The following is a 19216-nucleotide window of genomic DNA, read 5'->3' as shown; positions in this document are numbered from 1 at the left end:
CTTCCGGGGAAGCTTTGGAATGTTCCCACATTTCGACTGGATTCCAAATTAAACCCAAAACTCCATGAAATGCCCCCTGTAGCCTCACACATTTGTTTATTCTGTATGTTATCCATGAAATGCTGACAAGTTGAAATTTTACTGCCACAGAGTTCATGCAATACGTTACTTTTGTTTTTCACACTGACGTTAATATGGACTTTTCACAGGTATACACGCAGATCAGCACACCCACAATGGAAGCTGTGACTTTCGGAACTCTCTCACGTTGTCTGTAGATGCTCTCCCACCGACACGGCTATTGGGGTCTTTGAAATGTCTTGAATTTGTCAAAACTTTGACCCTGATCCCAAGGAAACACAACACTTCATGTTGATGCCTCATTGCTTTGTTGATTCCATGGCAAATCCATTCATTGCAGGAATATAGAGATTGGACTGGGACACCAGGGTGGTGTGAAGGTGCCTTCAGAGCCCGGATAGCTCAGTCGGTAGAGCATCAGACTTTTAATCTGAGGGTCCAGGGTTCAAGTCCCTGTTCGGGCGTGACCTATTTAATGCCAAAGGGATTGCCGCATTTCGTCGAGTGTAAACCCAACGGAATTTTGAGTGTCACTGAGATTTCTGGAATTTGTCAAAAAGCTCAAAGTGTTTGCAGCATTTCGTCGAGTGTAAACCCAACGGAATTTTGAGTGTCACTGAAATTTCTGGAATTGGTCAAAAAGCTCAAAGGGTTTGCAGCATTTTGTCGAGTGCAAACCCACCGGAATTTTGAGTGTCAGTGAGATTTCTGAAAATTGTCAAAAAGCCTGTGTTCCCAATTGAACACAACACCGAGAGCAGAGTACATTTCCAGGAACAGGGATGGCTAGGCCTACTCTATGTTTGGATTATTTCTTGTCTGCAATGCAAGTCAACCTCATCTTGTTTGTATAAAACACATGACCCCGACGTGATTTGAACACGCAACCTTCTGATCTGGAGTCAGACGCGCTACCGTTGCGCCACGAGGTCCTATAAGGAAAGGCCCTGGGTTTTTTGGCACAACATTTTAGCATGACTCTACATACATTTTCTGACCCTCAGAACAGAGAATGAGTGATTTTGTGACTGTTTGAAGTGGGTATTTCCTGCGACACAACGTGACGAAGGCCGACTGCACAGAGCCTGGATAGCTCAGTCGGTAGAGCATCAGACTTTTAATCTGAGGGTCCAGGGTTCAAGTCCCTGTTCAGGCGAAGAGTATCTCAACCTTGCAGTTCAGCATGGGCCCTTTATATATCCCTCTTCCGGGGAAGCTTTGGAATGTTCCCACATTTCGACTGGATTCCAAATTAAACCCAAAACTCCATGAAATGCCCCCTGTAGCCTCACACATTTGTTTATTCTGTATGTTATCCATGAAATGCTGACAAGTTGAAATTTTACTGCCACAGAGTTCATGCAATACGTTACTTTTGTTTTTCACACTGACGTTAATATGGACTTTTCACAGGTATACACGCAGATCAGCACACCCACAATGGAAGCTGTGACTTTCGGAACTCTCTCACGTTGTCTGTAGATGCTCTCCCACCGACACGGCTATTGGGGTCTTTGAAATGTCTTGAATTTGTCAAAACTTTGACCCTGATCCCAAGGAAACACAACACTTCATGTTGATGCCTCATTGCTTTGTTGATTCCATGGCAAATCCATTCATTGCAGGAATATAGAGATTGGACTGGGACACCAGGGTGGTGTGAAGGTGCCTTCAGAGCCCGGATAGCTCAGTCGGTAGAGCATCAGACTTTTAATCTGAGGGTCCAGGGTTCAAGTCCCTGTTCGGGCGTGACCTATTTAATGCCAAAGGGATTGCCGCATTTCGTCGAGTGTAAACCCAACGGAATTTTGAGTGTCACTGAGATTTCTGGAATTTGTCAAAAAGCTCAAAGTGTTTGCAGCATTTCGTCGAGTGTAAACCCAACGGAATTTTGAGTGTCACTGAAATTTCTGGAATTGGTCAAAAAGCTCAAAGGGTTTGCAGCATTTTGTCGAGTGCAAACCCACCGGAATTTTGAGTGTCAGTGAGATTTCTGAAAATTGTCAAAAAGCCTGTGTTCCCAATTGAACACAACACCGAGAGCAGAGTACATTTCCAGGAACAGGGATGGCTAGGCCTACTCTATGTTTGGATTATTTCTTGTCTGCAATGCAAGTCAACCTCGTCTTGTTTGTATAAAACACATGACCCCGACGTGATTTGAACACGCAACCTTCTGATCTGGAGTCAGACGCGCTACCGTTGCGCCACGAGGTCCTATAAGGAAAGGCCCTGGGTTTTTTGGCACGACACTTTAGCATGACTCTACATACATTTTCTGACCCTCAGAACAGAGAATGAGTGATTTTGTGACTGTTTGAAGTGGGTATTTCCTGCGACACAACGTGACGAAGGCCGACTGCACAGAGCCTGGATAGCTCAGTCGGTAGAGCATCAGACTTTTAATCTGAGGGTCCAGGGTTCAAGTCCCTGTTCAGGCGAAGAGTATCTCAACCTTGCAGTTCAGCATGGGCCCTTTATATATCCCTCTTCCGGGGAAGCTTTGGAATGTTCCCACATTTCGACTGGATTCCAAATTAAACCCAAAACTCCATGAAATGCCCCCTGTAGCCTCACACATTTGTTTATTCTGTATGTTATCCATGAAATGCTGACAAGTTGAAATTTTACTGCCACAGAGTTCATGCAATACGTTACTTTTGTTTTTCACACTGACGTTAATATGGACTTTTCACAGGTATACACGCAGATCAGCACACCCACAATGGAAGCTGTGACTTTCGGAACTCTCTCACGTTGTCTGTAGATGCTCTCCCACCGACACGGCTATTGGGGTCTTTGAAATGTCTTGAATTTGTCAAAACTTTGACCCTGATCCCAAGGAAACACAACACTTCATGTTGATGCCTCATTGCTTTGTTGATTCCATGGCAAATCCATTCATTGCAGGAATATAGAGATTGGACTGGGACACCAGGGTGGTGTGAAGGTGCCTTCAGAGCCCGGATAGCTCAGTCGGTAGAGCATCAGACTTTTAATCTGAGGGTCCAGGGTTCAAGTCCCTGTTCGGGCGTGACCTATTTAATGCCAAAGGGATTGCCGCATTTCGTCGAGTGTAAACCCAACGGAATTTTGAGTGTCACTGAGATTTCTGGAATTTGTCAAAAAGCTCAAAGTGTTTGCAGCATTTCGTCGAGTGTAAACCCAACGGAATTTTGAGTGTCACTGAAATTTCTGGAATTGGTCAAAAAGCTCAAAGGGTTTGCAGCATTTTGTCGAGTGCAAACCCACCGGAATTTTGAGTGTCAGTGAGATTTCTGAAAATTGTCAAAAAGCCTGTGTTCCCAATTGAACACAACACCGAGAGCAGAGTACATTTCCAGGAACAGGGATGGCTAGGCCTACTCTATGTTTGGATTATTTCTTGTCTGCAATGCAAGTCAACCTCGTCTTGTTTGTATAAAACACATGACCCCGACGTGATTTGAACACGCAACCTTCTGATCTGGAGTCAGACGCGCTACCGTTGCGCCACGAGGTCCTATAAGGAAAGGCCCTGGGTTTTTTGGCACGACACTTTAGCATGACTCTACATACATTTTCTGACCCTCAGAACAGAGAATGAGTGATTTTGTGACTGTTTGAAGTGGGTATTTCCTGCGACACAACGTGACGAAGGCCGACTGCACAGAGCCTGGATAGCTCAGTCGGTAGAGCATCAGACTTTTAATCTGAGGGTCCAGGGTTCAAGTCCCTGTTCAGGCGAAGAGTATCTCAACCTTGCAGTTCAGCATGGGCCCTTTATATATCCCTCTTCCGGGGAAGCTTTGGAATGTTCCCACATTTCGACTGGATTCCAAATTAAACCCAAAACTCCATGAAATGCCCCCTGTAGCCTCACACATTTGTTTATTCTGTATGTTATCCATGAAATGCTGACAAGTTGAAATTTTACTGCCACAGAGTTCATGCAATACGTTACTTTTGTTTTTCACACTGACGTTAATATGGACTTTTCACAGGTATACACGCAGATCAGCACACCCACAATGGAAGCTGTGACTTTCGGAACTCTCTCACGTTGTCTGTAGATGCTCTCCCACCGACACGGCTATTGGGGTCTTTGAAATGTCTTGAATTTGTCAAAACTTTGACCCTGATCCCAAGGAAACACAACACTTCATGTTGATGCCTCATTGCTTTGTTGATTCCATGGCAAATCCATTCATTGCAGGAATATAGAGATTGGACTGGGACACCAGGGTGGTGTGAAGGTGCCTTCAGAGCCCGGATAGCTCAGTCGGTAGAGCATCAGACTTTTAATCTGAGGGTCCAGGGTTCAAGTCCCTGTTCGGGCGTGACCTATTTAATGCCAAAGGGATTGCCGCATTTCGTCGAGTGTAAACCCAACGGAATTTTGAGTGTCACTGAGATTTCTGGAATTTGTCAAAAAGCTCAAAGTGTTTGCAGCATTTCGTCGAGTGTAAACCCAATGGAATTTTGAGTGTCACTGAAATTTCTGGAATTGGTCAAAAAGCTCAAAGGGTTTGCAGCATTTTGTCGAGTGCAAACCCACCGGAATTTTGAGTGTCAGTGAGATTTCTGAAAATTGTCAAAAAGCCTGTGTTCCCAATTGAACACAACACCGAGAGCAGAGTACATTTCCAGGAACAGGGATGGCTAGGCCTACTCTATGTTTGGATTATTTCTTGTCTGCAATGCAAGTCAACCTCGTCTTGTTTGTATAAAACACATGACCCCGACGTGATTTGAACACGCAACCTTCTGATCTGGAGTCAGACGCGCTACCGTTGCGCCACGAGGTCCTATAAGGAAAGGCCCTGGGTTTTTTGGCACGACACTTTAGCATGACTCTACATACATTTTCTGACCCTCAGAACAGAGAATGAGTGATTTTGTGACTGTTTGAAGTGGGTATTTCCTGCGACACAACGTGACGAAGGCCGACTGCACAGAGCCTGGATAGCTCAGTCGGTAGAGCATCAGACTTTTAATCTGAGGGTCCAGGGTTCAAGTCCCTGTTCAGGCGAAGAGTATCTCTACCTTGCAGTTCAGCATGGGCCCTTTATATATCCCTCTTCCGGGAAAGCGTTGAAATGTTCCCACATTTCGACTGGATTCCAAATTAAACCCAAAACTCCATGAAATGCCCCCTGTAGCCTCACACATTTGTTTATTCTGTATGTTATCCATGAAATGCTGACAAGTTGAAATTTTACTGCCACAGAGTTCATGCAATACGTTACTTTTGTTTTTCACACTGACGTTAATATGGACTTTTCACAGGTATACACGCAGATCAGCACACCCACAATGGAAGCTGTGACTTTCGGAACTCTCTCACGTTGTCTGTAGATGCTCTCCCACCGACACGGCTATTGGGGTCTTTGAAATGTCTTGAATTTGTCAAAACTTTGACCCTGATCCCAAGGAAACACAACACTTCATGTTGATGCCTCATTGCTTTGTTGATTCCATGGCAAATCCATTCATTGCAGGAATATAGAGATTGGACTGGGACACCAGGGTGGTGTGAAGGTGCCTTCAGAGCCCGGATAGCTCAGTCGGTAGAGCATCAGACTTTTAATCTGAGGGTCCAGGGTTCAAGTCCCTGTTCGGGCGTGACCTATTTAATGCCAAAGGGATTGCCGCATTTCGTCGAGTGTAAACCCAACGGAATTTTGAGTGTCACTGAGATTTCTGGAATTTGTCAAAAAGCTCAAAGTGTTTGCAGCATTTCGTCGAGTGTAAACCCAACGGAATTTTGAGTGTCACTGAAATTTCTGGAATTGGTCAAAAAGCTCAAAGGGTTTGCAGCATTTTGTCGAGTGCAAACCCACCGGAATTTTGAGTGTCAGTGAGATTTCTGAAAATTGTCAAAAAGCCTGTGTTCCCAATTGAACACAACACCGAGAGCAGAGTACATTTCCAGGAACAGGGATGGCTAGGCCTACTCTATGTTTGGATTATTTCTTGTCTGCAATGCAAGTCAACCTCGTCTTGTTTGTATAAAACACATGACCCCGACGTGATTTGAACACGCAACCTTCTGATCTGGAGTCAGACGCGCTACCGTTGCGCCACGAGGTCCTATAAGGAAAGGCCCTGGGTTTTTTGGCACGACACTTTAGCATGACTCTACATACATTTTCTGACCCTCAGAACAGAGAATGAGTGATTTTGTGACTGTTTGAAGTGGGTATTTCCTGCGACACAACGTGACGAAGGCCGACTGCACAGAGCCTGGATAGCTCAGTCGGTAGAGCATCAGACTTTTAATCTGAGGGTCCAGGGTTCAAGTCCCTGTTCAGGCGAAGAGTATCTCAACCTTGCAGTTCAGCATGGGCCCTTTATATATCCCTCTTCCGGGGAAGCTTTGGAATGTTCCCACATTTCGACTGGATTCCAAATTAAACCCAAAACTCCATGAAATGCCCCCTGTAGCCTCACACATTTGTTTATTCTGTATGTTATCCATGAAATGCTGACAAGTTGAAATTTTACTGCCACAGAGTTCATGCAATACGTTACTTTTGTTTTTCACACTGACGTTAATATGGACTTTTCACAGGTATACACGCAGATCAGCACACCCACAATGGAAGCTGTGACTTTCGGAACTCTCTCACGTTGTCTGTAGATGCTCTCCCACCGACACGGCTATTGGGGTCTTTGAAATGTCTTGAATTTGTCAAAACTTTGACCCTGATCCCAAGGAAACACAACACTTCATGTTGATGCCTCATTGCTTTGTTGATTCCATGGCAAATCCATTCATTGCAGGAATATAGAGATTGGACTGGGACACCAGGGTGGTGTGAAGGTGCCTTCAGAGCCCGGATAGCTCAGTCGGTAGAGCATCAGACTTTTAATCTGAGGGTCCAGGGTTCAAGTCCCTGTTCGGGCGTGACCTATTTAATGCCAAAGGGATTGCAGCATTTCGTCGAGTGTAAACCCAACGGAATTTTGAGTGTCACTGAGATTTCTGGAATTTGTCAAAAAGCTCAAAGTGTTTGCAGCATTTCGTCGAGTGTAAACCCAACGGAATTTTGAGTGTCACTGAAATTTCTGGAATTGGTCAAAAAGCTCAAAGGGTTTGCAGCATTTTGTCGAGTGCAAACCCACCGGAATTTTGAGTGTCAGTGAGATTTCTGAAAATTGTCAAAAAGCCTGTGTTCCCAATTGAACACAACACCGAGAGCAGAGTACATTTCCAGGAACAGGGATGGCTAGGCCTACTCTATGTTTGGATTATTTCTTGTCTGCAATGCAAGTCAACCTCGTCTTGTTTGTATAAAACACATGACCCCGACGTGATTTGAACACGCAACCTTCTGATCTGGAGTCAGACGCGCTACCGTTGCGCCACGAGGTCCTATAAGGAAAGGCCCTGGGTTTTTTGGCACGACACTTTAGCATGACTCTACATACATTTTCTGACCCTCAGAACAGAGAATGAGTGATTTTGTGACTGTTTGAAGTGGGTATTTCCTGCGACACAACGTGACGAAGGCCGACTGCACAGAGCCTGGATAGCTCAGTCGGTAGAGCATCAGACTTTTAATCTGAGGGTCCAGGGTTCAAGTCCCTGTTCAGGCGAAGAGTATCTCAACCTTGCAGTTCAGCATGGGCCCTTTATATATCCCTCTTCCGGGGAAGCTTTGGAATGTTCCCACATTTCGACTGGATTCCAAATTAAACCCAAAACTCCATGAAATGCCCCCTGTAGCCTCACACATTTGTTTATTCTGTATGTTATCCATGAAATGCTGACAAGTTGAAATTTTACTGCCACAGAGTTCATGCAATACGTTACTTTTGTTTTTCACACTGACGTTAATATGGACTTTTCACAGGTATACACGCAGATCAGCACACCCACAATGGAAGCTGTGACTTTCGGAACTCTCTCACGTTGTCTGTAGATGCTCTCCCACCGACACGGCTATTGGGGTCTTTGAAATGTCTTGAATTTGTCAAAACTTTGACCCTGATCCCAAGGAAACACAACACTTCATGTTGATGCCTCATTGCTTTGTTGATTCCATGGCAAATCCATTCATTGCAGGAATATAGAGATTGGACTGGGACACCAGGGTGGTGTGAAGGTGCCTTCAGAGCCCGGATAGCTCAGTCGGTAGAGCATCAGACTTTTAATCTGAGGGTCCAGGGTTCAAGTCCCTGTTCGGGCGTGACCTATTTAATGCCAAAGGGATTGCCGCATTTCGTCGAGTGTAAACCCAACGGAATTTTGAGTGTCACTGAGATTTCTGGAATTTGTCAAAAAGCTCAAAGTGTTTGCAGCATTTCGTCGAGTGTAAACCCAACGGAATTTTGAGTGTCACTGAAATTTCTGGAATTGGTCAAAAAGCTCAAAGGGTTTGCAGCATTTTGTCGAGTGCAAACCCACCGGAATTTTGAGTGTCAGTGAGATTTCTGAAAATTGTCAAAAAGCCTGTGTTCCCAATTGAACACAACACCGAGAGCAGAGTACATTTCCAGGAACAGGGATGGCTAGGCCTACTCTATGTTTGGATTATTTCTTGTCTGCAATGCAAGTCAACCTCGTCTTGTTTGTATAAAACACATGACCCCGACGTGATTTGAACACGCAACCTTCTGATCTGGAGTCAGACGCGCTACCGTTGCGCCACGAGGTCCTATAAGGAAAGGCCCTGGGTTTTTTGGCACGACACTTTAGCATGACTCTACATACATTTTCTGACCCTCAGAACAGAGAATGAGTGATTTTGTGACTGTTTGAAGTGGGTATTTCCTGCGACACAACGTGACGAAGGCCGACTGCACAGAGCCTGGATAGCTCAGTCGGTAGAGCATCAGACTTTTAATCTGAGGGTCCAGGGTTCAAGTCCCTGTTCAGGCGAAGAGTATCTCAACCTTGCAGTTCAGCATGGGCCCTTTATATATCCCTCTTCCGGGGAAGCTTTGGAATGTTCCCACATTTCGACTGGATTCCAAATTAAACCCAAAACTCCATGAAATGCCCCCTGTAGCCTCACACATTTGTTTATTCTGTATGTTATCCATGAAATGCTGACAAGTTGAAATTTTACTGCCACAGAGTTCATGCAATACGTTACTTTTGTTTTTCACACTGACGTTAATATGGACTTTTCACAGGTATACACGCAGATCAGCACACCCACAATGGAAGCTGTGACTTTCGGAACTCTCTCACGTTGTCTGTAGATGCTCTCCCACCGACACGGCTATTGGGGTCTTTGAAATGTCTTGAATTTGTCAAAACTTTGACCCTGATCCCAAGGAAACACAACACTTCATGTTGATGCCTCATTGCTTTGTTGATTCCATGGCAAATCCATTCATTGCAGGAATATAGAGATTGGACTGGGACACCAGGGTGGTGTGAAGGTGCCTTACAGAGCCCGGATAGCTCAGTCGGTAGAGCATCAGACTTTTAATCTGAGGGTCCAGGGTTCAAGTCCCTGTTCGGGCGTGACCTATTTAATGCCAAAGGGATTGCAGCATTTCGTCGAGTGTAAACCCAACGGAATTTTGAGTGTCACTGAGATTTCTGGAATTTGTCAAAAAGCTCAAAGTGTTTGCAGCATTTCGTCGAGTGTAAACCCAACGGAATTTTGAGTGTCACTGAAATTTCTGGAATTGGTCAAAAAGCTCAAAGGGTTTGCAGCATTTTGTCGAGTGCAAACCCACCGGAATTTTGAGTGTCAGTGAGATTTCTGAAAATTGTCAAAAAGCCTGTGTTCCCAATTGAACACAACACCGAGAGCAGAGTACATTTCCAGGAACAGGGATGGCTAGGCCTACTCTATGTTTGGATTATTTCTTGTCTGCAATGCAAGTCAACCTCGTCTTGTTTGTATAAAACACATGACCCCGACGTGATTTGAACACGCAACCTTCTGATCTGGAGTCAGACGCGCTACCGTTGCGCCACGAGGTCCTATAAGGAAAGGCCCTGGGTTTTTTGGCACGACACTTTAGCATGACTCTACATACATTTTCTGACCCTCAGAACAGAGAATGAGTGATTTTGTGACTGTTTGAAGTGGGTATTTCCTGCGACACAACGTGACGAAGGCAGACTGCACAGAGCCTGGATAGCTCAGTCGGTAGAGCATCAGACTTTTAATCTGAGGGTCCAGGGTTCAAGTCCCTGTTCAGGCGAAGAGTATCTCAACCTTGCAGTTCAGCATGGGCCCTTTATATATCCCTCTTCCGGGGAAGCTTTGGAATGTTCCCACATTTCGACTGGATTCCAAATTAAACCCAAAACTCCATGAAATGCCCCCTGTAGCCTCACACATTTGTTTATTCTGTATGTTATCCATGAAATGCTGACAAGTTGAAATTTTACTGCCACAGAGTTCATGCAATACGTTACTTTTGTTTTTCACACTGACGTTAATATGGACTTTTCACAGGTATACACGCAGATCAGCACACCCACAATGGAAGCTGTGACTTTCGGAACTCTCTCACGTTGTCTGTAGATGCTCTCCCACCGACACGGCTATTGGGGTCTTTGAAATGTCTTGAATTTGTCAAAACTTTGACCCTGATCCCAAGGAAACACAACACTTCATGTTGATGCCTCATTGCTTTGTTGATTCCATGGCAAATCCATTCATTGCAGGAATATAGAGATTGGACTGGGACACCAGGGTGGTGTGAAGGTGCCTTCAGAGCCCGGATAGCTCAGTCGGTAGAGCATCAGACTTTTAATCTGAGGGTCCAGGGTTCAAGTCCCTGTTCGGGCGTGACCTATTTAATGCCAAAGGGATTGCAGCATTTCGTCGAGTGTAAACCCAACGGAATTTTGAGTGTCACTGAGATTTCTGGAATTTGTCAAAAAGCTCAAAGTGTTTGCAGCATTTCGTCGAGTGTAAACCCAACGGAATTTTGAGTGTCACTGAAATTTCTGGAATTGGTCAAAAAGCTCAAAGGGTTTGCAGCATTTTGTCGAGTGCAAACCCACCGGAATTTTGAGTGTCAGTGAGATTTCTGAAAATTGTCAAAAAGCCTGTGTTCCCAATTGAACACAACACCGAGAGCAGAGTACATTTCCAGGAACAGGGATGGCTAGGCCTACTCTATGTTTGGATTATTTCTTGTCTGCAATGCAAGTCAACCTCGTCTTGTTTGTATAAAACACATGACCCCGACGTGATTTGAACACGCAACCTTCTGATCTGGAGTCAGACGCGCTACCGGTGCGCCACGAGGTCCTATAAGGAAAGGCCCTGGGTTTTTTGGCACGACACTTTAGCATGACTCTACATACATTTTCTGACCCTCAGAACAGAGAATGAGTGATTTTGTGACTGTTTGAAGTGGGTATTTCCTGCGACACAACGTGACGAAGGCCGACTGCACAGAGCCTGGATAGCTCAGTCGGTAGAGCATCAGACTTTTAATCTGAGGGTCCAGGGTTCAAGTCCCTGTTCAGGCGAAGAGTATCTCAACCTTGCAGTTCAGCATGGGCCCTTTATATATCCCTCTTCCGGGGAAGCTTTGGAATGTTCCCACATTTCGACTGGATTCCAAATTAAACCCAAAACTCCATGAAATGCCCCCTGTAGCCTCACACATTTGTTTATTCTGTATGTTATCCATGAAATGCTGACAAGTTGAAATTTTACTGCCACAGAGTTCATGCAATACGTTACTTTTGTTTTTCACACTGACGTTAATATGGACTTTTCACAGGTATACACGCAGATCAGCACACCCACAATGGAAGCTGTGACTTTCGGAACTCTCTCACGTTGTCTGTAGATGCTCTCCCACCGACACAGCTATTGGGGTCTTTGAAATGTCTTGAATTTGTCAAAACTTTGACCCTGATCCCAAGGAAACACAACACTTCATGTTGATGCCTCATTGCTTTGTTGATTCCATGGCAAATCCATTCATTGCAGGAATATAGAGATTGGACTGGGACACCAGGGTGGTGTGAAGGTGCCTTACAGAGCCCGGATAGCTCAGTCGGTAGAGCATCAGACTTTTAATCTGAGGGTCCAGGGTTCAAGTCCCTGTTCGGGCGTGACCTATTTAATGCCAAAGGGATTGCCGCATTTCGTCGAGTGTAAACCCAACGGAATTTTGAGTGTCACTGAGATTTCTGGAATTTGTCAAAAAGCTCAAAGTGTTTGCAGCATTTCGTCGAGTGTAAACCCAATGGAATTTTGAGTGTCACTGAAATTTCTGCAATTGGTCAAAAAGCTCAAAGGGTTTGCAGCATTTTGTCGAGTGCAAACCCACCGGAATTTTGAGTGTCAGTGAGATTTCTGAAAATTGTCAAAAAGCCTGTGTTCCCAATTGAACACAACACCGAGAGCAGAGTACATTTCCAGGAACAGGGATGGCTAGGCCTACTCTATGTTTGGATTATTTCTTGTCTGCAATGCAAGTCAACCTCGTCTTGTTTGTATAAAACACATGACCCCGACGTGATTTGAACACGCAACCTTCTGATCTGGAGTCAGACGCGCTACCATTGCGCCACGAGGTCCTATAAGGAAAGGCCCTGGGTTTTTTGGCACGACACTTTAGCATGACTCTACATACATTTTCTGACCCTCAGAACAGAGAATGAGTGATTTTGTGACTGTTTGAAGTGGGTATTTCCTGCGACACAACGTGACGAAGGCCGACTGCACAGAGCCTGGATAGCTCAGTCGGTAGAGCATCAGACTTTTAATCTGAGGGTCCAGGGTTCAAGTCCCTGTTCAGGCGAAGAGTATCTCTACCTTGCAGTTCAGCATGGGCCCTTTATATATCCCTCTTCCGGGGAAGCTTTGGAATGTTCCCACATTTCGACTGGATTCCAAATTAAACCCAAAACTCCATGAAATGCCCCCTGTAGCCTCACACATTTGTTTATTCTGTATGTTATCCATGAAATGCTGACAAGTTGAAATTTTACTGCCACAGAGTTCATGCAATACGTTACTTTTGTTTTTCACACTGACGTTAATATGGACTTTTCACAGGTATACACGCAGATCAGCACACCCACAATGGAAGCTGTGACTTTCGGAACTCTCTCACGTTGTCTGTAGATGCTCTCCCACCGACACGGCTATTGGGGTCTTTGAAATGTCTTGAATTTGTCAAAACTTTGACCCTGATCCCAAGGAAACACAACACTTCATGTTGATGCCTCATTGCTTTGTTGATTCCATGGCAAATCCATTCATTGCAGGAATATAGAGATTGGACTGGGACACCAGGGTGGTGTGAAGGTGCCTTACAGAGCCCGGATAGCTCAGTCGGTAGAGCATCAGACTTTTAATCTGAGGGTCCAGGGTTCAAGTCCCTGTTCGGGCGTGACCTATTTAATGCCAAAGGGATTGCAGCATTTCGTCGAGTGTAAACCCAACGGAATTTTGAGTGTCACTGAGATTTCTGGAATTTGTCAAAAAGCTCAAAGTGTTTGCAGCATTTCGTCGAGTGTAAACCCAACGGAATTTTGAGTGTCACTGAAATTTCTGGAATTGGTCAAAAAGCTCAAAGGGTTTGCAGCATTTTGTCGAGTGCAAACCCACCGGAATTTTGAGTGTCAGTGAGATTTCTGAAAATTGTCAAAAAGCCTGTGTTCCCAATTGAACACAACACCGAGAGCAGAGTACATTTCCAGGAACAGGGATGGCTAGGCCTACTCTATGTTTGGATTATTTCTTGTCTGCAATGCAAGTCAACCTCGTCTTGTTTGTATAAAACACATGACCCCGACGTGATTTGAACACGCAACCTTCTGATCTGGAGTCAGACGCGCTACCGTTGCGCCACGAGGTCCTATAAGGAAAGGCCCTGGGTTATTTGGCACGACACTTTAGCATGACTCTACATACATTTTCTGACCCTCAGAACAGAGAATGAGTGATTTTGTGACTGTTTGAAGTGGGTATTTCCTGCGACACAACGTGACGAAGGCCGACTGCACAGAGCCTGGATAGCTCAGTCGGTAGAGCATCAGACTTTTAATCTGAGGGTCCAGGGTTCAAGTCCCTGTTCCAGCGAAGAGTATCTCAACCTTGCAGTTCAGCATGGGCCCTTTATATATCCCTCTTCCGGGGAAGCTTTGGAATGTTCCCACATTTCGACTGGATTCCAAATTAAACCCAAAACTCCATGAAATGCCCCCTGTAGCCTCACACATTTGTTTATTCTGTATGTTATCCATGAAATGCTGACAAGTTGAAATTTTACTGCCACAGAGTTCATGCAATACGTTACTTTTGTTTTTCACACTGACGTTAATATGGACTTTTCACAGGTATACACGCAGATCAGCACACCCACAATGGAAGCTGTGACTTTCGGAACTCTCTCACGTTGTCTGTAGATGCTCTCCCACCGACACGGCTATTGGGGTCTTTGAAATGTCTTGAATTTGTCAAAACTTTGACCCTGATCCCAAGGAAACACAACACTTCATGTTGATGCCTCATTGCTTTGTTGATTCCATGGCAAATCCATTCATTGCAGGAATATAGAGATTGGACTGGGACACCAGGGTGGTGTGAAGGTGCCTTCAGAGCCCGGATAGCTCAGTCGGTAGAGCATCAGACTTTTAATCTGAGGGTCCAGGGTTCAAGTCCCTGTTCGGGCGTGACCTATTTAATGCCAAAGGGATTGCAGCATTTCGTCGAGTGTAAACCCAACGGAATTTTGAGTGTCACTGAGATTTCTGGAATTTGTCAAAAAGCTCAAAGTGTTTGCAGCATTTCGTCGAGTGTAAACCCAACGGAATTTTGAGTGTCACTGAAATTTCTGGAATTGGTCAAAAAGCTCAAAGGCTTTGCAGCATTTTGTCGAGTGCAAACCCAACGGAATTTTGAGTGTCAGTGAGATTTCTGAAAATTGTCAAAAAGCCTGTGTTCCCAATTGAACACAACACCGAGAGCAGAGTACATTTCCAGGAACAGGGATGGCTAGGCCTACTCTATGTTTGGATTATTTCTTGTCTGCAATACAAGTCAACCTCGTCTTGTTTGTATAAAACACATGACCCCGACGTGATTTGAACACGCAACCTTCTGATCTGGAGTCAGACGCGCTACCGTTGCGCCACGAGGTCCTATAAGGAAAGGCCCTGGGTTTTTTGGCACGACACTTTAGCATTTTCTGACGCTCAGAACAGAGAATCAGTGATTTTGTGACTGTTTGAAGTGGGTATTTCCTGCGACACAACGTGACGAAGGTCGACTGCACAGAGCCTGGATAGCTCAGTCGGTAGAGCATCAGACTTTTAATCTGAGGGTCCAGGGTTCAAGTCCCTGTTCGGGCGTGACCTATTTAATGCCAAAGGGATTGCAGCATTTCGTCGAGTGTAAACCCAACGGAATTTTGAGTGTCACTGAGATTTCTGGAATTTGTCAAAAAGCTCAAAGTGTTTGCAGCATTTCGTCGAGTGTAAACCCAACGGAATTTTGAGTGTCACTGAAATTTCTGGAATTGGTCAAAAAGCTCAAAGGCTTTGCAGCATTTTGTCGAGTGCAAACCCAACGGAATTTTGAGTGTCAGTGAGATTTCTGAAAATTGTCAAAAAGCCTGTGTTCCCAATTGAACACAACACCGAGAGCAGAGTACATTTCCAGGAACAGGGATGGCTAGGCCTACTCTATGTTTGGATTATTTCTTGTCTGCAATACAAGTCAACCTCGTCTTGTTTGTATAAAACACATGACCCCGACGTGATTTGAACACGCAACCTTCTGATCTGGAGTCAGACGCGCTACCGTTGCGCCACGAGGTCCTATAAGGAAAGGCCCTGGGTTATTTGGCACGACACTTTAGCATGACTCTACATACATTTTCTGACCCTCAGAACAGAGAATGAGTGATTTTGTGACTGTTTGAAGTGGGTATTTCCTGCGACACAACGTGACGAAGGCCGACTGCACAGAGCCTGGATAGCTCAGTCGGTAGAGCATCAGACTTTTAATCTGAGGGTCCAGGGTTCAAGTCCCTGTTCCAGCGAAGAGTATCTCAACCTTGCAGTTCAGCATGGGCCCTTTATATATCCCTCTTCCGGGGAAGCTTTGGAATAATCCCGCATTTCGACTGGATTCCAAATTAAACCCAAAACTCCATGAAATGCCCCCTGTAGCCTCACACATTTGTTTATTCTGTATGTTATCCATGAAATGCTGACAAGTTGAAATTTTACTGCCACAGAGTTCATGCAATACGTTACTTTTGTTTTTCACACTGACGTTAATATGGACTTTTCACAGGTATACACGCAGATCAGCACACCCACAATGGAAGCTGTGACTTTCGGAACTCTCTCACGTTGTCTGTAGATGCTCTCCCACCGACACGGCTATTGGGGTCTTTGAAATGTCTTGAATTTGTCAAAACTTTGACCCTGATCCCAAGGAAACACAACACTTCATGTTGATGCCTCATTGCTTTGTTGATTCCATGGCAAATCCATTCATTGCAGGAATATAGAGATTGGACTGGGACACCAGGGTGGTGTGAAGGTGCCTTCAGAGCCCGGATAGCTCAGTCGGTAGAGCATCAGACTTTTAATCTGAGGGTCCAGGGTTCAAGTCCCTGTTCGGGCGTGACCTATTTAATGCCAAAGGGATTGCAGCATTTCGTCGAGTGTAAACCCAACGGAATTTTGAGTGTCACTGAGATTTCTGGAATTTGTCAAAAAGCTCAAAGTGTTTGCAGCATTTCGTCGAGTGTAAACCCAACGGAATTTTGAGTGTCACTGAAATTTCTGGAATTGGTCAAAAAGCTCAAAGGGCTTTGCAGCATTTTGTCGAGTGCAAACCCACCGGAATTTTGAGTGTCAGTGAGATTTCTGAAAATTGTCAAAAAGCCTGTGTTCCCAATTGAACACAACACCGAGAGCAGAGTACATTTCCAGGAACAGGGATGGCTAGGCCTACTCTATGTTTGGATTATTTCTTGTCTGCAATGCAAGTCAACCTCGTCTTGTTTGTATAAAACACATGACCCCGACGTGATTTGAACACGCAACCTTCTGATCTGGAGTCAGACGCGCTACCGTTGCGCCACGAGGTCCTATAAGGAAAGGCCCTGGGTTTTTTGGCACGACACTTTAGCATGACTCTACATACATTTTCTGACCCTCAGAACAGAGAATGAGTGATTTTGTGACTGTTTGAAGTGGGTATTTCCTGCGACACAACGTGACGAAGGCCTGACTGCACAGAGCCTGGATAGCTCAGTCGGTAGAGCATCAGACTTTTAATCTGAGGGTCCAGGGTTCAAGTCCCTGTTCAGGCGAAGAGTATCTCAACCTTGCAGTTCAGCATGGGCCCTTTATATATCCCTCTTCCGGGGAAGCTTTGGAATGTTCCCACATTTCGACTGGATTCCAAATTAAACCCAAAACTCCATGAAATGCCCCCTGTAGCCTCACACATTTGTTTATTCTGTATGTTATCCATGAAATGCTGACAAGTTGAAATTTTACTGCCACAGAGTTCATGCAATACGTTACTTTTGTTTTTCACACTGACGTTAATATGGACTTTTCACAGGTATACACGCAGATCAGCACACCCACAATGGAAGCTGTGACTTTCGGAACTCTCTCACGTTGTCTGTAGATGCTCTCCCACCGACACGGCTATTGGGGTCTTTGAAATGTCTTGAATTTGTCAAAACTTTGACCCTGATCCCAAGGAAACACAACACTTCATGTTGATGCCTCATTGCTTTGTTGATTCCATGGCAAATCCATTCATTGCAGGAATATAGAGATTGGACTGGGACACCAGGGTGGTGTGAAGGTGCCTTCAGAGCCCGGATAGCTCAGTCGGTAGAGCATCAGACTTTTAATCTGAGGGTCCAGGGTTCAAGTCCCTGTTCGGGCGTGACCTATTTAATGCCAAAGGGATTGCAGCATTTCGTCGAGTGTAAACCCAACGGAATTTTGAGTGTCACTGAGATTTCTGGAATTTGTCAAAAAGCTCAAAGTGTTTGCAGCATTTCGTCGAGTGTAAACCCAACGGAATTTTGAGTGTCACTGAAATTTCTGCAATTGGTCAAAAAGCTCAAAGGGTTTGCAGCATTTTGTCGAGTGCAAACCCACCGGAATTTTGAGTGTCAGTGAGATTTCTGAAAATTGTCAAAAAGCCTGTGTTCCCAATTGAACACAACACCGAGAGCAGAGTACATTTCCAGGAACAGGGATGGCTAGGCCTACTCTATGTTTGGATTATTTCTTGTCTGCAATGCAAGTCAACCTCATCTTGTTTGTATAAAACACATGACCCCGACGTGATTTGAACACGCAACCTTCTGATCTGGAGTCAGACGCGCTACCGTTGCGCCACGAGGTCCTATAAGGAAAGGCCCTGGGTTTTTTGGCACGACACCTTAGCATGACTCTACATACATTTTCTGACCCTCAGAACAGAGAATCAGTGATTTTGTGACTGTTTGAAGTGGGTATTTCCTGCGACACCACGTGACCAAGGCAGACTGCACCGAGCCTGGATAGCTCAGTCGGTAGAGCATCAGACTTTTAATCTGAGGGTCCAGGGTTCAAGTCCCTGTTTGCAGCATTTCGTCGAGTGTAAACCCAACGGAATTTTGAGTGTCACTGAAATTTCTGGAATTGGTCAAAAAGCTCAAAGGCTTTGCAGCATTTTGTCGAGTGCAAACCCAACGGAATTTTGAGTGTCAGTGAGATTTCTGAAAATTGTCAAAAAGCCTGTGTTCCCAATTGAACACAACACCGAGAGCAGAGTACATTTCCAGGAACAGGGATGGCTAGGCCTACTCTATGTTTGGATTATTTCTTGTCTGCAATACAAGTCAACCTCGTCTTGTTTGTATAAAACACATGACCCCGACGTGATTTGAACACGCAACCTTCTGATCTGGAGTCAGACGCGCTACCGTTGCGCCACGAGGTCCTATAAGGAAAGGCCCTGGGTTTTTTGGCACGACACTTTAGCATGACTCTACATACATTTTCTGACCCTCAGAACAGAGAATGAGTGATTTTGTGACTGTTTGAAGTGGGTATTTCCTGCGACACAACGTGACGAAGGCCTGACTGCACAGAGCCTGGATAGCTCAGTCGGTAGAGCATCAGACTTTTAATCTGAGGGTCCAGGGTTCAAGTCCCTGTTCAGGCGAAGAGTATCTC

At 45.1% G+C, this 19216-nt stretch overlaps 29 non-coding genes across 29 annotated transcripts; 14 read left to right on the top strand and 15 right to left on the bottom strand.

Moving 5' to 3' along the window:
* The first annotated feature begins 472 nt into the window (after positions 1–472).
* On the top strand, positions 473–545 carry trnak-uuu. The gene has a single exon. It is a non-coding gene; the product is annotated as a tRNA-Lys (tRNA).
* A 396-nt stretch (positions 546–941) lies between these two features.
* On the bottom strand, positions 942–1013 carry trnaw-cca. Its single transcript has one exon. It is a non-coding gene; the product is annotated as a tRNA-Trp (tRNA).
* A 744-nt stretch (positions 1014–1757) lies between these two features.
* On the top strand, positions 1758–1830 carry trnak-uuu. The gene has a single exon. It is a non-coding gene; the product is annotated as a tRNA-Lys (tRNA).
* A 396-nt stretch (positions 1831–2226) lies between these two features.
* On the bottom strand, positions 2227–2298 carry trnaw-cca. The gene has a single exon. It is a non-coding gene; the product is annotated as a tRNA-Trp (tRNA).
* A 744-nt stretch (positions 2299–3042) lies between these two features.
* Positions 3043–3115, top strand: trnak-uuu. The gene has a single exon. It is a non-coding gene; the product is annotated as a tRNA-Lys (tRNA).
* Positions 3116–3511: 396 nt separating this feature from the next.
* Positions 3512–3583, bottom strand: trnaw-cca. The gene has a single exon. It is a non-coding gene; the product is annotated as a tRNA-Trp (tRNA).
* Positions 3584–4327: 744 nt separating this feature from the next.
* trnak-uuu lies at positions 4328–4400 on the top strand. The gene has a single exon. It is a non-coding gene; the product is annotated as a tRNA-Lys (tRNA).
* A 396-nt stretch (positions 4401–4796) lies between these two features.
* On the bottom strand, positions 4797–4868 carry trnaw-cca. The gene has a single exon. It is a non-coding gene; the product is annotated as a tRNA-Trp (tRNA).
* A 744-nt stretch (positions 4869–5612) lies between these two features.
* Positions 5613–5685, top strand: trnak-uuu. Its single transcript has one exon. It is a non-coding gene; the product is annotated as a tRNA-Lys (tRNA).
* Positions 5686–6081: 396 nt separating this feature from the next.
* trnaw-cca lies at positions 6082–6153 on the bottom strand. Its single transcript has one exon. It is a non-coding gene; the product is annotated as a tRNA-Trp (tRNA).
* A 744-nt stretch (positions 6154–6897) lies between these two features.
* On the top strand, positions 6898–6970 carry trnak-uuu. Its single transcript has one exon. It is a non-coding gene; the product is annotated as a tRNA-Lys (tRNA).
* A 396-nt stretch (positions 6971–7366) lies between these two features.
* Positions 7367–7438, bottom strand: trnaw-cca. The gene has a single exon. It is a non-coding gene; the product is annotated as a tRNA-Trp (tRNA).
* Positions 7439–8182: 744 nt separating this feature from the next.
* On the top strand, positions 8183–8255 carry trnak-uuu. Its single transcript has one exon. It is a non-coding gene; the product is annotated as a tRNA-Lys (tRNA).
* Positions 8256–8651: 396 nt separating this feature from the next.
* On the bottom strand, positions 8652–8723 carry trnaw-cca. Its single transcript has one exon. It is a non-coding gene; the product is annotated as a tRNA-Trp (tRNA).
* Positions 8724–9468: 745 nt separating this feature from the next.
* trnak-uuu lies at positions 9469–9541 on the top strand. The gene has a single exon. It is a non-coding gene; the product is annotated as a tRNA-Lys (tRNA).
* Positions 9542–9937: 396 nt separating this feature from the next.
* Positions 9938–10009, bottom strand: trnaw-cca. The gene has a single exon. It is a non-coding gene; the product is annotated as a tRNA-Trp (tRNA).
* A 744-nt stretch (positions 10010–10753) lies between these two features.
* trnak-uuu lies at positions 10754–10826 on the top strand. Its single transcript has one exon. It is a non-coding gene; the product is annotated as a tRNA-Lys (tRNA).
* Positions 10827–12039: 1213 nt separating this feature from the next.
* On the top strand, positions 12040–12112 carry trnak-uuu. Its single transcript has one exon. It is a non-coding gene; the product is annotated as a tRNA-Lys (tRNA).
* Positions 12113–12508: 396 nt separating this feature from the next.
* On the bottom strand, positions 12509–12580 carry trnaw-cca. The gene has a single exon. It is a non-coding gene; the product is annotated as a tRNA-Trp (tRNA).
* Positions 12581–13325: 745 nt separating this feature from the next.
* trnak-uuu lies at positions 13326–13398 on the top strand. Its single transcript has one exon. It is a non-coding gene; the product is annotated as a tRNA-Lys (tRNA).
* Positions 13399–13794: 396 nt separating this feature from the next.
* trnaw-cca lies at positions 13795–13866 on the bottom strand. The gene has a single exon. It is a non-coding gene; the product is annotated as a tRNA-Trp (tRNA).
* A 744-nt stretch (positions 13867–14610) lies between these two features.
* On the top strand, positions 14611–14683 carry trnak-uuu. The gene has a single exon. It is a non-coding gene; the product is annotated as a tRNA-Lys (tRNA).
* Positions 14684–15079: 396 nt separating this feature from the next.
* trnaw-cca lies at positions 15080–15151 on the bottom strand. The gene has a single exon. It is a non-coding gene; the product is annotated as a tRNA-Trp (tRNA).
* Positions 15152–15757: 606 nt separating this feature from the next.
* On the bottom strand, positions 15758–15829 carry trnaw-cca. Its single transcript has one exon. It is a non-coding gene; the product is annotated as a tRNA-Trp (tRNA).
* Positions 15830–16573: 744 nt separating this feature from the next.
* trnak-uuu lies at positions 16574–16646 on the top strand. Its single transcript has one exon. It is a non-coding gene; the product is annotated as a tRNA-Lys (tRNA).
* A 397-nt stretch (positions 16647–17043) lies between these two features.
* On the bottom strand, positions 17044–17115 carry trnaw-cca. The gene has a single exon. It is a non-coding gene; the product is annotated as a tRNA-Trp (tRNA).
* Positions 17116–17860: 745 nt separating this feature from the next.
* On the top strand, positions 17861–17933 carry trnak-uuu. The gene has a single exon. It is a non-coding gene; the product is annotated as a tRNA-Lys (tRNA).
* A 396-nt stretch (positions 17934–18329) lies between these two features.
* On the bottom strand, positions 18330–18401 carry trnaw-cca. Its single transcript has one exon. It is a non-coding gene; the product is annotated as a tRNA-Trp (tRNA).
* Positions 18402–18908: 507 nt separating this feature from the next.
* On the bottom strand, positions 18909–18980 carry trnaw-cca. Its single transcript has one exon. It is a non-coding gene; the product is annotated as a tRNA-Trp (tRNA).
* Between the last annotated feature and the right edge of the window lie 236 nt (positions 18981–19216).

The sequence above is a fragment of the Esox lucius genome, chromosome 17 (genome assembly GCF_011004845.1).
Source record: "Esox lucius isolate fEsoLuc1 chromosome 17, fEsoLuc1.pri, whole genome shotgun sequence".
Classification (NCBI taxonomy): domain Eukaryota; kingdom Metazoa; phylum Chordata; class Actinopteri; order Esociformes; family Esocidae; genus Esox; species Esox lucius.
Note: the sequence above shows the minus strand (reverse complement) of the source record. Positions and strands in the feature narration are given on the sequence as shown.